The sequence below is a fragment of the Rhinolophus ferrumequinum genome, chromosome 23 (assembly GCF_004115265.2).
Source record: "Rhinolophus ferrumequinum isolate MPI-CBG mRhiFer1 chromosome 23, mRhiFer1_v1.p, whole genome shotgun sequence".
In the NCBI taxonomy this organism is placed as follows: domain Eukaryota; kingdom Metazoa; phylum Chordata; class Mammalia; order Chiroptera; family Rhinolophidae; genus Rhinolophus; species Rhinolophus ferrumequinum.
In genome coordinates, this window is record NC_046306.1 from 21,971,391 (window position 1) to 21,987,916 (window position 16,526).

At 46.1% G+C, this 16,526-nt stretch overlaps 1 protein-coding gene across 2 annotated transcripts in view; it reads right to left on the bottom strand.

The window, feature by feature from the left end:
* DNMT3B (DNA methyltransferase 3 beta) overlaps positions 1-4,461 on the bottom strand; it is a 39,032-nt gene extending 34,571 nt beyond the window's left edge. For both annotated transcript variants that reach the window (XM_033094289.1, XM_033094288.1), the window contains exon 1: positions 4,169-4,461. The gene's annotated coding sequence lies outside the window, so the exon portion shown is untranslated. The remainder of the gene's footprint in view (positions 1-4,168) is intronic.
* Between the last annotated feature and the right edge of the window lie 12,065 nt (positions 4,462-16,526).

A 16,526-nucleotide genomic window follows, 5' to 3' on the forward strand; every position in this document is an offset into this window, starting at 1 on the left:
CTCTCCCCCAAAGTTCAAACTGTAAAAGGCCATTGTCTGGAAAATTTAAGTTTGATTTCTGAGTCGCAAAACTAAAAAGCAGAGGAGTGGGGAAGTGAGGGGGTGGGGGAGAAGGTGGACAGGCAGGGGGTTGCAGAGGCCATAGACCACACTGAAAGAATGAAAATCTCTGCGGACGTCAATTTAGGCAACTTAGGCAAACTGGTCAAAGAATCACAGCAGACGCCAGCAGTTGCAGATTCCAAAGAATCTCTTCCCACTACTCCCCCAAAAACTGTCCTCCATCTGCTTGTGAATCCAACCCAAGGTGACCATAGTGGTGCCCTCCAGAGACTTCACCGCTCTGCCCTTTCCTTGGGTTCTCGTCCCTTCGCTCAGGTAGGGCTCCTGGTCCTGTCTACATTTTTCTCCATTCCTGAAAGAAATTGAGAGGCCCCAAAATGAGAGCAAACCATGGATTGCCTTGGGGCTGTGAGATTACAGGTGATGACTAGTTTCTTCTTGGCAACTGAAGATGGTAAATTTGATTTTCATTTGTAGCAAACATAGTAAATGTCATTTTTATTTTTTTAAATATTCCAATTCCCTACACAAAGCAGGTTCTCCTCCTTTGCTTATTCCCTAAGAAAAAAAACTCTGGAATGCTAACCAGGATGCATTTCTCTCCAAAGTAAATCATAACCACTTGCCAATATTTGAGTGTTTGCTACATAACACGCAATATTTATTGAACCCTCAATATGTATGTTTTTTTAATGCATAGCAACTCAACTGATTTAAACTTCAACATCCCTGGGGATTGGTCAACAACACATCCCTATTTTACAGATGGAAAAACTGAGGCTCAGGTCACCAGCTTAGAAATGGAGTGAATAGGAATATAAATCCAAATTTGATTCCAAAGCTCAGGCACCTTTAGTCTATTGCCTCAGACGAATAACATGACCCAACAAATAACACGCCTCTTATAATATGTAGGACCCCACCTAACTTACTGTGAATGAGCAACTAAGTCTTGCTAAGCTAAAAGGTCACTGGATTCCATTTAATCCTAGCAATTCTACTGGGTAGGTGTATACTTGCACCCATTTCACAGATGGGAACAAGAACCTCAAGGCGTGGAAGGGTTCTGCCTATTGCTTTAAGGAGCAGGATGTAGCAGCCCGAAGTGCAGGCCCCCTCTGCATTTACCAGGCCACTTCCTCCAACCATGACCAAAAACATCAGAACACCTGCACTGGGCATTTTCCCCGCTGGAGGGACAAACTCTGTCCTGAGATAGTGGCAGATGTGAAAATCTTCTGAAAAGCACTAACCACCAAGGTGCAGAAGTGACTGGATCTCCCAGAATCTCAGTTCCATCAGCTGTAAAAGGGGCTCAGTGAGAACATCAGCCCCCCACAAGAAGAGACAAGTCCATTCATTGCTTTACAAAGAGGGTGGTCTGCAAAGAAAATAAGGAATTCTGCATCCGCCAGGCCTGGTCCAAGAAACTGAAAATCACCCTAAATTCATGATTTTTAAAAAAACTCGCTCAACACAAGGGTATTGCCTGAGTTGAGGTCCTGTACCAATCAAGGGCTGGGGAAGAGGGAGGCATTTGCCATGGGGTAAGATCCAGGAGTTTCAGATTTAGCAAGGACCATCTCATATGAAATTGGAAAAGGTGTCTGAGCCTGGAGGCAGGACAGCTGGCAGGAGAACTGGTCTGAGATAAAGGAATCAATCCCAAGGTAAGATTTCCCTGTAGGAGAATTTGCAAGGGAGAACTTGCCCAAACCCTCATCGGAAGCAGGTCCCTGCAATAATGAGGGGCCACAGGCACTTCTGGGTCATAGGCCCCACGTGGCTGGAGGAAGAAAGGGAAGCAACCTCCCCCAGCCCCACCTCCTAGCTCCTCCCCTTTGCCCCCTGCAGCTCCCAGATACTCTTCCCCCACTCCTTCCAACATTTGCAAGGGGGTGGGGGTTCTGCCTATGGCTTTAAGGAGCAGGATGCAGCCAGTCCCAGCCCTGGCCCCTTTGTCTCAGGCCTCTCCACCCCAAAGGGAAAAGGTAAAGGATCTTGCTTAGCTCTGAAGTTACCGATTCAAGGTAGGCCACAAGCTTGGGGGGGAGAGGTAAATATGGCCCCAACTCTTAAAGGAAAACTGTGGCTCTTTTCAAAAAGGAACAAAGGCGCTCCTTCCTGCCAACTCCCAAATTGAGGACAATGATTTGGGAAAGCTTCCATAGCTGAGAGAGGAATAGTACGTAGGTGGAGGAAGGCAGGAAAAGAAGAGCCATCAGGGGTGCCTCCCTTCATCCCCAAATCTCATTAGTGGCTACCCTAAAAAGAGAGACAATTAACACAGATGTCAACCTTTACCCTTTGAGTCCTTTACCCTTATGAGCCCTTTGAGTCCTAATGTATGTAGTAGGGGCTATCACACCCATCGGATATCTGAGGAACATCGAGGGTTAGAGGTTAAATCATGCGTAAACTGGTTTCATTCTTACACAATCGGAGGTTAGGACTGTTCCCATTTCACAGATGTAATAACTAAGACACAGCAGAAAAATGGACTTACTGGAACAGATTTATAACGCAGGCCAAAGAGCCAGCATCCACCTAAAAAGGGCATCCTGCTTAGTCCAAGTGCTAGATAAGGATGCCAACAGTAGCAAATTTTTTTTGAGGGATTACTGTATGCAATCCCTATCAAGTAAGTACCATTATCTCAACTCTGGAAAAATCAAGTCTGCACCTGGAGATTCCAATGACCTCCACCCAAGAAGCAACAGTAGGCCACCTGGAGGGCAGAGGCAGGTCAGCCCCCTGGGCCCTTTAAGTGAGGGTCCCAGCAGGGATCTGCCTCCCAAAAAACAATTGCCACCAGTTGGCCAAATCCCACAGCATCCAGAAATCAGGAGGAGGTTCAAAGTTTATATTGTCTTTAATTCTGTTTAATTCATGCACCTCTCAGCTTAGGGGGATGGGGAAAGGGAAGGATGGGGGAAGCACAATGGCCCACCCCAGGGGGTAAGAAAAAAAGGCAGTTTGGAAGCAAAGGTCTGGGACTGGGCCCAGAACTCCTGCAGCCCTTCCCTGCCACAGGTGAGTGACTCCAGCAGGAAAAGCTGGGCCCACGAGCAGCTCCTTGTTGCTAACTTGATAAGTCCACCCGCTATCTTCCACTTTCTCCCCTGTGAAGTGGGACTCAACACCCACCCTCCCTTGCCAAACAATCACGGAGCAAGGAAGCTTGTCTTCTAGCAGGTGGTGCTAGCTTGTAAGTTTTTAAAGTTGAGGACTCAGATTGTGAGTTTGGAAAGTGGGACCAGCCTCTCCCCGGAAGAGAGGAAAAATGGAAAGTGAGCCCCAGGGCACGCAGAGTGGCGGGGCAGGGAGGCGCCGCCCCCGAGCCGGCTCCTCCCGGCCAGGTGTGCACTGGGAGAGGGCAGCCCCTCCCGAGGGCATCCTGGCAGCCCCACTGCGCCTCGCCCTCGGTGGCTCATCTAGCTAGCGAGGACTCCGGGAGCCTGCCCTTCTGGCTCAAGCCTCCAACACGCGCACGCACCCCAGCCCACCTGCTCGCCCGCACCCACACCCACTGGTTCTTTTCTATCCCTGGGAGGAAAAAAAATAAAGTTCTTTCAGCTAAATCCCCAGGTCCAAGTCGAAAGGGACGGACGCCCACCTCCGTGGCTGAACCCTCTTCCATCCCGCCTCCCTCCCCAAGGAGGCTCCCTCTCAAGCCAAAACCAGGTAAGGATACCCCCTCCCCAAGACCTCCCCTTCTCTCCAGAGGGACACCTCCAGCTGTCGACTCTAGACCCCAGGAATGCCGCCCGGTCTTCTCCCTGGTTAGGAATCTCTCTCTCTTCTCTCTCCTCCTCGGGGTCTTGGACTACAGCAAGAGTAGCCCTTCCACTAGTGTCCCTGCAAGACATATCCCCCGTCTCCCGCCCCATTTTATCCTTCTTGCCGGCTTCCCCCAAGTAGGGTCAGGGGACCTCTCCTCCACTAGCAGCACGCCTGGTCTCCTGCCGGATGGGAGCCGCCTCCCCAGAAGGTACACCGGACAGGGTCCCTCCTTGCAGTCCCGGCACCGCGCCGCTGTCCCCTCCCCCACCAGCCCCCAGAGCCCCCCGACGGGCGAGCCTCCCCTGGACCACGGGGCGCTCACCTGCCGAGAGCCTGGCTCGGGCGCGACTCCGCGGTCGAGCCGCGGGTCCGGACAGGCTGGCGGGAGGCCGGCGGGCGGCCGTGCTCGGCGCTCCGCTCGCGAATCTCCGGCGCCGATCGCCGAGCTACGTTTACTTGGGCCGCTTAACCCCAGCGCTGCCGGCCGGGCGCGGCCGCCCGCTCGTCTGCCTGCCAGTGGGCCGGTGGCGTCGGTCCCGGGCGTTCGGAGCGTCCACGCGGGTTGCGGCCGCGGGGCCCGGGGGCAGCTGTTACGAGGAATCGGCGCGAGCCGGACTGGGCAGCGGTAGAGGGTGGGCAGGGGGCGGTGCCGAGTCCCCTTGTAGCCGGGTCCCGGCATTCGCCCCGCCCCCGCCCGGGGGCGCCCCCGCCGCAACCACTCAGAGCCCGGCCCCGGGCGCGGGGGGAGCGCGGGGAGGGGACGAGGGAAATTTGAAATCACTCCGGAGCCTCCCCTCTGCCCCTCCTCCACAGGCGCCGCCTCTTGTCCCCTTGGGCCTGTTAAATCACCCACCGGGATACCACGCCCTAATGCGGAGGTCGCAGAAGTCCCTCGACACTAGAGAGTCCTCCTAGGGCCCTTTCCCTCCCCGCCCCGACCCCGAACACATACACAAAGGTCTGAATGCGGGGGTTCAGAGAGGGAAGCGTCCCCTCTGGAGTCACACAGCAGCTGAGTCTCTCCTTTACCCACACCTCCAGCTGCAAGGTCACCTGGGCGCTGCAGAGCCCCCGCCAGTCAGCCACCCGGTTCTGGACCCTTGGACTAGCCCTCCCTTCCTCCCACCGTGCCCAGCCTTTGTCAGCCATCTTAAGGGGAGAGGAGCGGAGGGGAAGGGAGAGCGGAGGAGGGAAAGCAGTCAGGTCCCTGGCTGCCTGGGTTCTCCAGGACTTCTGGCATCACCATCAGGAGATGTCCCACTCTTGTTAGCGGGTATCAACTGTTTCTACCCTTAAAGGGGCACTGAACTATTAGAAAACAGCACTTCCTAATATTTATCTTACTGGTACCTGGTATTTATACTTGTGTATTTGTTTGTTTACCTGCTTATTGTGTGTCTCTCCATACATCAAACTGTGAAGGCAGGGTCTCAGTGTGTCTTAGCACACAGTAAGTGCTCAGTAAATGTGTGTTGAATAAATGGGAGGACAAATGAATGATGACATGATGGCCTCCAAGACCTATAGCTGGCTCTTGCCTGCCTTTCCAGACATCTCCTACCCTCTCCCCTTCCTCAGGTCACTCTAACCTCACCTCTTTGCTGTTCCTACAGCAAGCACATTCCTGGACATTCTTTGCCCAGATCTCTGCGTGGCCAGCTTCTCACCATTCAGTTCTCTCCGCAAAGAGAACTAGAGAGGCTTTTCTTGACCACCTGCTTGAACAGTCTCCCCTCTCCATCACTCCTATCTTATTTCATTCTCTTTGTAGCACTTACAGCTATTTGAATAGTTTTACGTGATTCCTTCTTTACATCTTTTTCTTGATTTTTTTTTCTTGTTACACACATAAACTGTACTCCACACAGAAAGAAACCACCTGTCTGTCTTGTTCCAAGCGGTGTTTCCAGTACCTACAGGAGGAATTCAATACAAGTTTGTTGAATGAATGAGTGAGCACAGGTTTCCTGCCTCACTGGGCTCTAGCTCTGAGTAAAACCACAGCTTTCTCCCTCCATCTCTTGCCAGGTATTTGCAAATAAGTAAATGGCAAATTCTCTGGAAGCTGCAAACGCTTCTAAACTTACTGGATCTTGTTCTACCTAGGAACCTGAAGAGAGGCTAAGGAGACACAAAAGTGAAATGGGCTCAGCAACCAGGAGAACTTCTTGTGAATGAACAACAGGAACTCCTTGGCCTCTGACACAAACATCCAAAACTGGGTTCCAGTCAGTTGGTACAGGAAGAAGAGGATCTCTCAAGAGGGCCTGTGGCTTGTCCTCACCACGTGGGGTATGTCTTTGGAGGAAAGAAAGCATATATGAGTTGGTAGGGCCATGGGGATGGCTTCTGGGCCTCTGTTTTCTGATCCATAAGCCAAGACCCGCCATGTGACAAAGGATGTCTGTGCACCACCAGGAATGGGAGGCCTAGTTAAGATGCGAAAGGGTTGGGTTTTCTGGGACATGGCAGCCATTTCTGGGGACAGTAGAATGACCACGTAACTCTAGGAAGTAAAAATAGAGTCTGAATGAGAAAGTAGTCTCAGCCCTGTCATTTGGAGAGGTAGGTGAACGCCAGGACAACTGGTAAAAGAAAAATGGCATGACGTCTCCCAAGGGCACAGAACTTCATAGATTGCAAAGTTCATTGGTCATATTCACCACCTTATTTGAGGCACTCCAGGAGAAGTCAGGGCAAGGGATATTGGGATCCCCATTTAGATGACGTAGACTGAGACTAAGAGAAGAGAGGAACTTGTGCAAAGTAAATCAGCCATGCAGCCAGACCTTAACTGAGCACATGCTATGGAATTCAGACAGGAAAGTCCAGAGCTTACACGCTGGTTGAGGTGTGTTAGGCAATAAATATAAGTAAACAAATGAGAGAATGTCAGGTATGGATAAATCTGGGAAGAAGATAAAATAGAGACTGGATTGATACAGTCTGACTCAGGTCAGGATCCAGGTTAGCAAATAGGAGGAACAGCCAGGAGGCCAGTATGGCCAGAGCAGAGGAAGTGAGGAGGGGAGAAATAACAGAGGGCGAGGGGGGAGAGAGGCCTTGTAGGACCTAATAAGCCATGGTGGGGGTTTTGGATGTCACCTTTGGACCATGACTTGACTCAGATGTTTAAAACAGACCCAAGTGAGGAGAGAGACAGAGAGGAGGCTGCTATCTAATATGCAAGACAGGGTGGTGGCCTGGATCACAGTGGGAGCAGAGGAGATTGAGAGAAGTGACTGGATTTGGGATAGATTGTGGAGGTTTAACCAAGTGGCTCCAGAGGTAAAGGGAATAGTGACATCAAGGATGATTTAGCCTTAGCACCTGGGCAAAGGGAGGTGCATTGACCTTTAGGAAGGCTTGCGGAATGAGGGAGACTTGCGGAATGTGGATTTGGAGAGGAGCTTAGTAGGTCTGCCTTGGCCGTGCATATGTGGAGTCACATTATGGGCTGGGCTGACACCGAGGTCCCCTGACTCTCTGTCCAGGGCTTCTTTCACTTCACTGCCTGTGTGGTAGGACATGTCATATACATCTCCTGCACCATGCCCTCTCCCCAAGCATGCATTCTCAGAAGGACTGACACCATGTCTTGGAGAGGGACATTTCATCAGAACACTGTGGTTTGAAGCCTGCTTCCAAGGTCCCGTGAATCTGATAAATCACCTGGTCTCTCTGAGCCTCAGTTTCCTCAGCTATAGAAAGAGAATTCTTCATGGGATTACTGCTGGGATTTAAACTGAATGAATTCAAACAAAAACTTTGATGCTGGATTACCCACTTGGCCAGACAAGGGTCCAGCCCCCAAAGAAATATTTTTATGAAAGATTTTGCTCTCCTGGAATTGAAAAATAAATTAAAAAAAAAAAAAGATTTTGCTTTTATTTCCACACCCCCAAGATTTTGCTTCTTGATGTTTAAAAAAAAAAGCCACATAAGGGTGTTACGAGATACCACAAACACATACAAAGGCAGTGGAGAACAGGAAAGGTTAGAAAGAGAACTTTTGTTTCTAGATAGATCTCAGATCTTCCTCTGCATACAGGTGCAATAGCATTTACTTAAAAATGTAACAGATCACAATCATTATAATCATGATGGTAATCAGTGTTGATAAAAGAAACAACAAAAATTCTGTGATTAAAGGTCATTTGTTTCATCATCCAAAGAAAAAAAACATAGATAAGAGAATGTCCTTGCTCTTAGGAAATAAATACTAAAGTATTGAAGGGTAAAGGGACACAATGTCAACAATTTGCCCTTAAATAGTTGAGAACCAATAATATGCCTATATATGGGAAAGGGAGAGTGTAAAGCAAATGGGGCAAAATGTAAACAAATGGGAATCTGATTAAAAAGACATTCATGAGTTTCCTTGTACTAGTTTTATAACTCTTCATAAATTAGAGATTATATCGAATTAAAGGATGCTCTCCAAAATGAATGTTAAGCAGGAAAACCACACGGACATACATACACCCTTGATGTCCTCATGCTAATAATTCAGTACACTGATGGACTTACTCCTATGTTGTGGTTAATTAACATATTATATTTGTGTTGAATTATGCCATCATCTTTGCAGCTCTTAGAGCAGCTACAGGTTTTTAATAACTTGCAGAGCACTTAGCACAGGGCCTGATGTATAATAGATACTTCATATATGATAGGTATTTTTATGAGCAAGTGACTTCATCGCTCTGTGCCTCAATTTCTTCCCCTATAAAATGGAGATAATGGCAGTATCTACTTTATAAGATTGTTCTGAGAATTATATGAGTTAACACACGTCAGGCATTTTGAACAGGGCCTGGCAAGGAAAACACCATTAAAATGCTTGTTACATTAAAAATACACATTGTTGTTGATAATGAATACATACTACTCTGCTTTCCTGGCTGTCCCAGCTCTTGGCAGGTGTGGAGATAAGTGCTCTCCCAGCCTCCCAGCGTCACATAACCTGTCTCTTGGGCTCCTGGTTACTAAGGCAAGCCCAGTTCACCTCTAAGTCTACAAGCAGTGTCGAGTTATCATGAGCCCCATTTTACAGTCGAGGAAAGCGAGACTCTGAGGGGAGGGGGTTTCCCTGAAAGCCACAGCTGGTTGGTGGCAAAAAGCTGGGACTAGACTCCTAGCTTTACCTCCCACCCCCATCCCCCACTCCGAGTGTGCTATGCTAAGGAGTTTGAGCCTCAGTCATCCTCCCGTCTAATTGGAATAATAATAATCATAATGCCTACTTCCCGGAATGACTGGAGGATTCACGGAGCCCAAGTATGTGAAAGAACCTCATTGTAAAGTACTCAGTCTTAATCGCAGTATCATTAGAGGCCATGTTCATTTGCAAAGTGGGTTCCTCACCTTTCATTTTCAACAGGAACACCCAGACCTCTTCCTGGCGCAATCAACCCATAAAAGGAATTCTTTTCTGCTTTTTGAAACTCAAAAATGGGCCATTGAAACATTTGCTTTAAATATATCTGCCTAGACAAATACACAGAGTCTGGTCAAGTATTATTCATTAGTTATTATTAAATAAGCATGTCAGTAGTAGCTATGGACAGAATACCGTGTGCCAGGTACCAGGCTGAGCGTTTTACAGGTATTAAGCATTGACTCTAGGACAGCCTAATGAAGTAGGAAGGAGGGTTAGCTCCACTTTACACATGGGGAAACTGAGGCCCACTGAGACAGAGTAATTGTCCAAAGTCAGACAGCCAGGAACTGTGCTGAGAGCTGGGATTAAATACTAAACTGAGGAAAAAAAGAAAAAAAAAATACTAAGCTGTGGTCTTAACCACTCTGTTACCCTATATAAGGCTTAGCATAGTGCCTGGTAAGCGCTCATTAAATATTAACTATTGTTAGTATTATTATGACTGAATAGGAGGCCCTGTAAGTAGGAAACTGAGGCCCAGAAAGGAGCAGTAGCTTGCCCGGAAGTCACACAGCAAGTCCCTCCAGGGCCGGAGTTTGGGCCATAAAATCTCCCTAAGTCCTAGAGCGCTTTGCTCACCGCATAGCTCCACCCACTTTCCTTTGCTTGGGGAGGAGAGTCAGCCCCTTGTTCTGAGCCAGGGAAACTATCCTGAGGCTTTGCTCCTGGCAGCTCCCATCTCTTCTTTCTTGCCCTTCTCCAAAAAAGAGAAGTCCCTGGGGTGGGGATGGGGGTTGGGACAGGAAGTGGGGTACCTTCCTCCTTGTATGGGCACCCCCCTCTCTCCATCCCCTGCAAAACCATGGAAATTTTTTCCTTGCTGCCCTCACTGAAGAGGGTGCCTTGATGGAGGAGGGGTATAGGTTTTTACTGAATGTGTCGAACTACATGCCAGGCACTGTGGTAAGGACTGGGGACAAAGCAGAGTACAAAAACAGTCCTGGTTCTGCCCTCTTGGAGCTTACACACGAGTAAGGGAAACATTCATTGAATTTATCTCATGAAGAATTGTGAGATTGTACTTGTGTTAAATGCCAAGAAGAGAAGAACAGGGTATAATAAGAGGAAGGATTGATTAAATCATAGGGCCTGAGAAAGAGAAGGTCAAGCAGAATCAGAGGGAATGCAGCAGTTAACAGGCTGAGGGGTGAGGGGGCGTGTAGTCTGGACAGTGGGAAGAGCACTTGCTAAGGTCCTGTGACACAAAGAGCACGGCCCACACGAGGACCTGAGGGGAGGTCCATGTGACTGGAGCACACAGCTGGAAAGGAAGACGGAATCTGGTGAAGGAGGCAGGGGCCAGGTCATGCAGACCTTAAGAAATGGAGTCCTTGGAGGATTTTCAGCAGGCAGGTTAGTAAGGTGATCACATAGAAGAAGAGCATTTTGCCCAGTGTGTGCAGAAGGCAGGAAAGCCCGCCCTTCATTCTGCAACAATCTTTGTATCTATAGATAACATTTTATCCCCATTTCTCCAGACATCAAATGAATGACTGCTTGAGTTATTGTTTTTTTTTAAAGATTTTTATTTAAAATATAACTAACATACCATGTTATATTAGTTTCAGGTACATCCCATAGTTATTCAACATTTATATACCTAAAGAAGTGATCACCATGATAAGTCCAGCAGCCATTTGATACCATCTGACACTACAGTATCATAATATTATTGACTACATTCCCTATGCTGTACATGACATCGCCATGACTGATTTCATACCTGGAAATTTGGACCTCTTATTTGCGTTTATCTTCCCTCCCTTTTTAAATTTTTCAATTACAGTTAACATTCAATATTATTTTATATTAATTGCAGATGTACAGCATGGTGATTAGATATTTATATAATTTAAAAAGTGATCCCCCTGACTAGTCTAGTACTCTCACCTGGCACTATACATAGATATTACCATATTATTGACTATATTATCTATGCTTTACTTTACATCCCCATGACTATTTTGTAACTACCCATTTGTACTTTTTAATCCCTTCACCTTTACACCCTGCCCCACTATGCCCCTCCCAACTATCACCCCGATAAATCTAGTGCCCATCTGACACCATTCATAGTTATTACAATATTATTGACGATATTGAGTTATTATTGTTATTAGTAATAGTAGTAATATCACTCCTAATTTACCTCTCCTGAATTGTCCAAGATCATTTTTTAAAGGTAGAAGACATGATTGAGGAAACACAGCCTTTCTGCCCATTGGCCCTGAAACACGCCACTTTGAATGGCCCTTGTGAGAACAGGCCCCACCACAGGATGACGTCTGTGACATCTTTGTGGCTTGGGGCCCAGTCCGAACCACTAATTGCTTTCTCCATCCTGAGCCTTGAAACAGATAGCATGCCTTACTCTATAGAGAATGCTCCAAATTTGGTGATGATCAAGAAATGAGGTAACACTTCAGTTCTTCCTCACTTGATAGGTTTCTACTTTTAGGAAGCTGTTTGGAAGTCTTGCTTCCACCACTTGTTACCTGGGCTGGCAACCTCATCTGTCTGAGCTTCACTTTCTCCATCTGTAAAATGGGGTCAGACTACACGCCCCCTCACCCCTCAGCCTGTTAACTGCTGCATTCCCTCTGATTCTGCTTGACCTTCTCTTTCTCAGGCCCTATGATTTAATCAATCCTTCCTCTTATTATACCCTGTTCTTCTCTTCTTGGCATTTAACACAAGTACAATCTCACAATTCTTCATGAGATAAATTCAATGAATGAAAAGGATGAGGCCTGTTCTCGTGTACATCCTCACACACACTGGCACAGACTAGAGTTCTCCCTGAAGTAATGTTAACTGGGACAGTGGCGGTGAGGGTGACAGGGAAATACGGGTGCCCAGTAACCTGCTTCCTCCACTGTCAAATGAGGCAGATGGTATATCGTGGGGCCCCAATCCTTAGTTTCATTCTTGAATCCTTTCTTTCATGCTTCCACATCAGAGCTATCAGCAAATCTGCCGTTCTTCCTTCAAATCAGATCCCAAACCTGATCCTGACCACCCTTCCATTGCCACCGCCCTGGTGCCAGCTACCACCTTCCTCACTCTACTAGAGCACTGCAGCGGCCTCCTTACTGGGCTCCCAGCTTCTATGCTCGTCCCCTATGGTCTCCTCTTCTGATGCAGCCAGAGGGTCTTTGCAACCTTTAAGTCAGACTATGCTCCATCTCTGTTCAAACCCTACCTATGACTCCCCATTTCACTCAGAGCAAAAGCCAAAGTCCTTCCAATGGCCCCCATTATCTTGACCCAGTCCCACCTCTACCATCCTCAGCTCTCACCACACTAGCTTCTTTGCTTTTCCTTGACCACACCAAGCACACTCCCATCTCAGGGCCCTTGCAATTACTTACCCCTCTGCCTGGAATTCTTCCCAAAGAATACATGTCTTATTTTTTCACTTCTTTCAGGTCTTTATTTAAATGTCACTTTATGAAAGATGCCATCACCTCCCTATTAAAATAACAAACCTCTACCTTCCTCCTCCAGCATTCCCCATCTCCCTTCCACTTATCCTCAGCCAATGTATTTACTTACTTAGTACTGACTACCTGACTAGAAGGTAAGCTCCACGAGGGACAGCTTATTTATCTGTTCTGAGCACTGTTATATTTTGTTCACTGTGTATCTAGAATAGGGCCTCGCTCATAGTAGGTGCTCAATAAATATTTGTTGGTGAATAGGGGAACATGGGTTTGGAACTTACCTGTAGCACTTACCTTCTCTAAGACTTGGATTCCTCCTTTAGAAGGGGGTTCCCATTGTTTTCCTTAGTGTGTTGTTATGAAAAATTACATGGTACATGGAAATGCACGTTATAGAGTGCTACCCAGATATCAATGGTGAAGAGGTCCTGTTGCTTGGGGTATTGGCTTCTGACACCTGTGTGACCTTGGGCAGGTCACTCAAATTCCCTGGCCCTACAAGTACCTACTTCAGAAATTTACTGAAGATTAAACCAGAAGCCATGTGGAAACCGCTTAACACAATGCCTGATATGTAGTAATAAGAACCACTGTCGTTGTTGTTAAGAGACTAGAAAGGATTCTATTTCCTGGATTTGCTGTGGATCCAGACTCTGCCTCCTCTTTTGTTTTGGGATAAAGAGAGGCTTTGATCCCCCTTATCCAGACCTGTTCTTATCTCCTCTGCGCAGGCCCTCTCCCTCCAAGCTTCAGGAAGTCCACATACGTAGCAGGCCAATAACCCTGCCTGCAGGCTGGGCTTTGGAAAGTAATTACAGTAGTCCCCCCTTATTTCCAAGGTAAGGATATACATTCCAAGAACATCAGTGGATGTTTGAAACCTTGAATAGCACTGAACTCCATATATACTATGTTTTTTCCTATACATACATACCTATGATAAAGTTTAATTTATAAATTAGGCACAGTAAGAGATTAACAACAATAAATAAGAATAAAACAGAACCAATTATGTATAACAATATACTGTAATAAAAGTCGTGTGAATGTAATCTTTCTCTCTCTCAAAATATCTTATTGTTCTATACTCACCCTTCTTCTTGAGATGATAAGATGCCAAACCTATTCCTGAATCTGTGTAACCATCCCTTACTTGCAACAAATGGCTTGATGTCCCTTGCTGTAGTCCTTATATAGACTCAATGCTTTCTGGCACAACACGTTGCCATCAACAGAAACATGTTTTCTGTTTATGTCTTCCACCCACAAATTTAATGCCTTTTCCATCTTAAGTACCGTGTTTCCCCGAAAATAAGACCTAGCTAGACAACAGTTGTAATGCGTCATTTGGAGCAAAAATAATAGTAAAATAAGACCGGGTATTATATACTATTTCCCCGAAAATAATATTATATTATATCATATCATATCATGTCGTATTATATTATATCATATAAGATCTGGTCTTATTTTACTATAATTTTTACTATATTTTATTAATTTTTGCTCCAAAAGACACATTAGAGTTGATTGTCTGGCTAGGTCTTATTTTCTGGAAAACACGGTAAGCACTTATCATGTGACTGTAACTTTTGCAGTTTGAGGTGTGATAGCAAAACTAGCACGAATTTCTTTTTCCTTCTTCACAATTTCACGGAGAGAAGATTGGTTCTTACCACAGATCTTAGCCACCTCAGTATATGATTTTTTTTCGTTCCTTATTAAGTCGAGAGAACTTTCACCTTTTCACTTAAAGGAGGCACTTCATGACTTCTCTTTGGCATATCCGAATTACCAGCATCACTGTTCTTGCATTTTGGGGCCATTATTAAGTAAAATAAGGATTACTTAAACACAAGCACCTCAGTACCATGACAGTCCTAGATGGCTACTAAGTGACTCATGGTGGTGTAGCATCTATAGAGCGAAGACACTAGACAAAGGGATGATTCACGCCCTGGGTAGGACGAAGCAGAATGGCGAGAGATTTTATCATGCTACTCAGAACAGTGTACAATTTAAAACTTGTGAATTGTGTATTTCTGGAATTTTCCATCTAATATTTTCAAACTGCAGTTGACCATGGGTAACTGAAAGTGTGGAAAGCAAAACTGCAGATAAGTAGGGACTACTGTAACAAGTTATGTTGACCTGGGGAGTAAGGGAAGAAGGCAGGGTGACATGCCCCAGACCCCAAGGCTTTCCCCTGGATAGTTGTTTATGTTCTTAGGTCCAGGTTCTGACAACTCGGTCTGCTTAACTTTCATTCATCTTTCCGACCTACTTACACCTGGCTTTTCCCCGACCTCCCACGGGTTTACCTCAGTGAACTTGTTCACAACCCCCTGGTCTCCTTCCTAGCATTTATCCCTTTGTAATGTCTTTGAGGGACTTCAAATACATTGTGTCTCCCCCAGTAGATTGTGAGTTGCATGCGGGAGGAGCAGCAGTCTGTCCTGTTCCCTGCTGTGTCCCCAGCACCTAAGAAGGGGCCTGGCCATAGTAGGTACTCAATAAATAGCTGCTGCCTGCCTGAATGAATGAACCCCTCCATCTTTCAGATAATAAAAATGGTCTAAAAGAGAAAGTTCTCTGGGTAACTCCTCCAAGGTTACACCCAGGTTGTGTTCGCAGCACCCAGCAGCAATTTGCATTGCAGTCCTGAAATCAAAGCCAGACCAGGCATTCACTTTATAATCGTCCTGAGGAGAAAAACAAAGCAGACTATAGAGATCCAAGCCCTCATTTTCTTGGGCAAAGGAGTCCTACCTTGAATTTGAAATAAGGGGTGAGATTCCCAAAAGGTAGAGGCGTTATCACCCCCTCCCCCAAAACTAGAACTACCAAAGCGCTCTTTAAAAAGCAAATTCTTAAAGAGGACCATTTAAATGTCCATCAGAGTTTAGGCCAAGGATCTTTAAAAGGCTTAAACTTTATCCCAGGAGTTACATTTCTCAAATTTGTCTCAAGGAAAAATCTTGAGATTTGAAAGGATGTTTTTAAGAAATGAATTGTCTTTGCACCCACTCTTTAAAAATTTTTATTTATTTTAAGTGTGTTTTTCCAGGCCCCGTCAGCTCCAAGTCAAGTAGTTGTTTCAATCTAGTTGTGGAGGGCGCAGCTCACAGTGGTCATGTGAGGACTGAACCGGCAACCTTGTTGTTAAGAGCACCGCGCTCTAACCAGCTGAGCTAACCGGCCGCTCCTGGAAGATGTTTTTAAACACAAGCAAGTTCATCACCGCATCCTATATAAAAATCAGGGAATTGGAACTGTCCTAGAAATCTGACAATATAGGATTATTTATATTAATTTACACATATAAGGATAAAAAAACTAAAAATGGCTTGACTCTCCCTCCTCCCTGACTTCCAGCCAGCTCAGAGCCAATTTGAAAACTAGAAAGTAATCTCATCACTTCTCTATGTGTTGATGAGTTCGCATCCTACCGGCTACCATTTTACTATTTTTATTTTTTTTAATCTGTTTTATGTGTCTCATTTCCTCTGCCCTTAACAGCCTCCCAACAGGGGAGTTTTTATCTGGTTCACTGCTTTGTCCCAGTACCCAGCACGATGCCGGATGCATAGTAGGTGTTCAATAAAAACATGTTGCATGAATAGACAAATGTATCCACAAGGTTGACTTCAAAATCTTCCTGGGCAGTTTGGCAACTCCCACGCAAATGGAAGGTACTGACCTAGCAATTCCATTCTAAGACCGAGTCACTCCATTCATAAGATAATTGGTATATGTAGGCACGTTCCCTCTAGCATTGTTTGTAATAGTGAAAA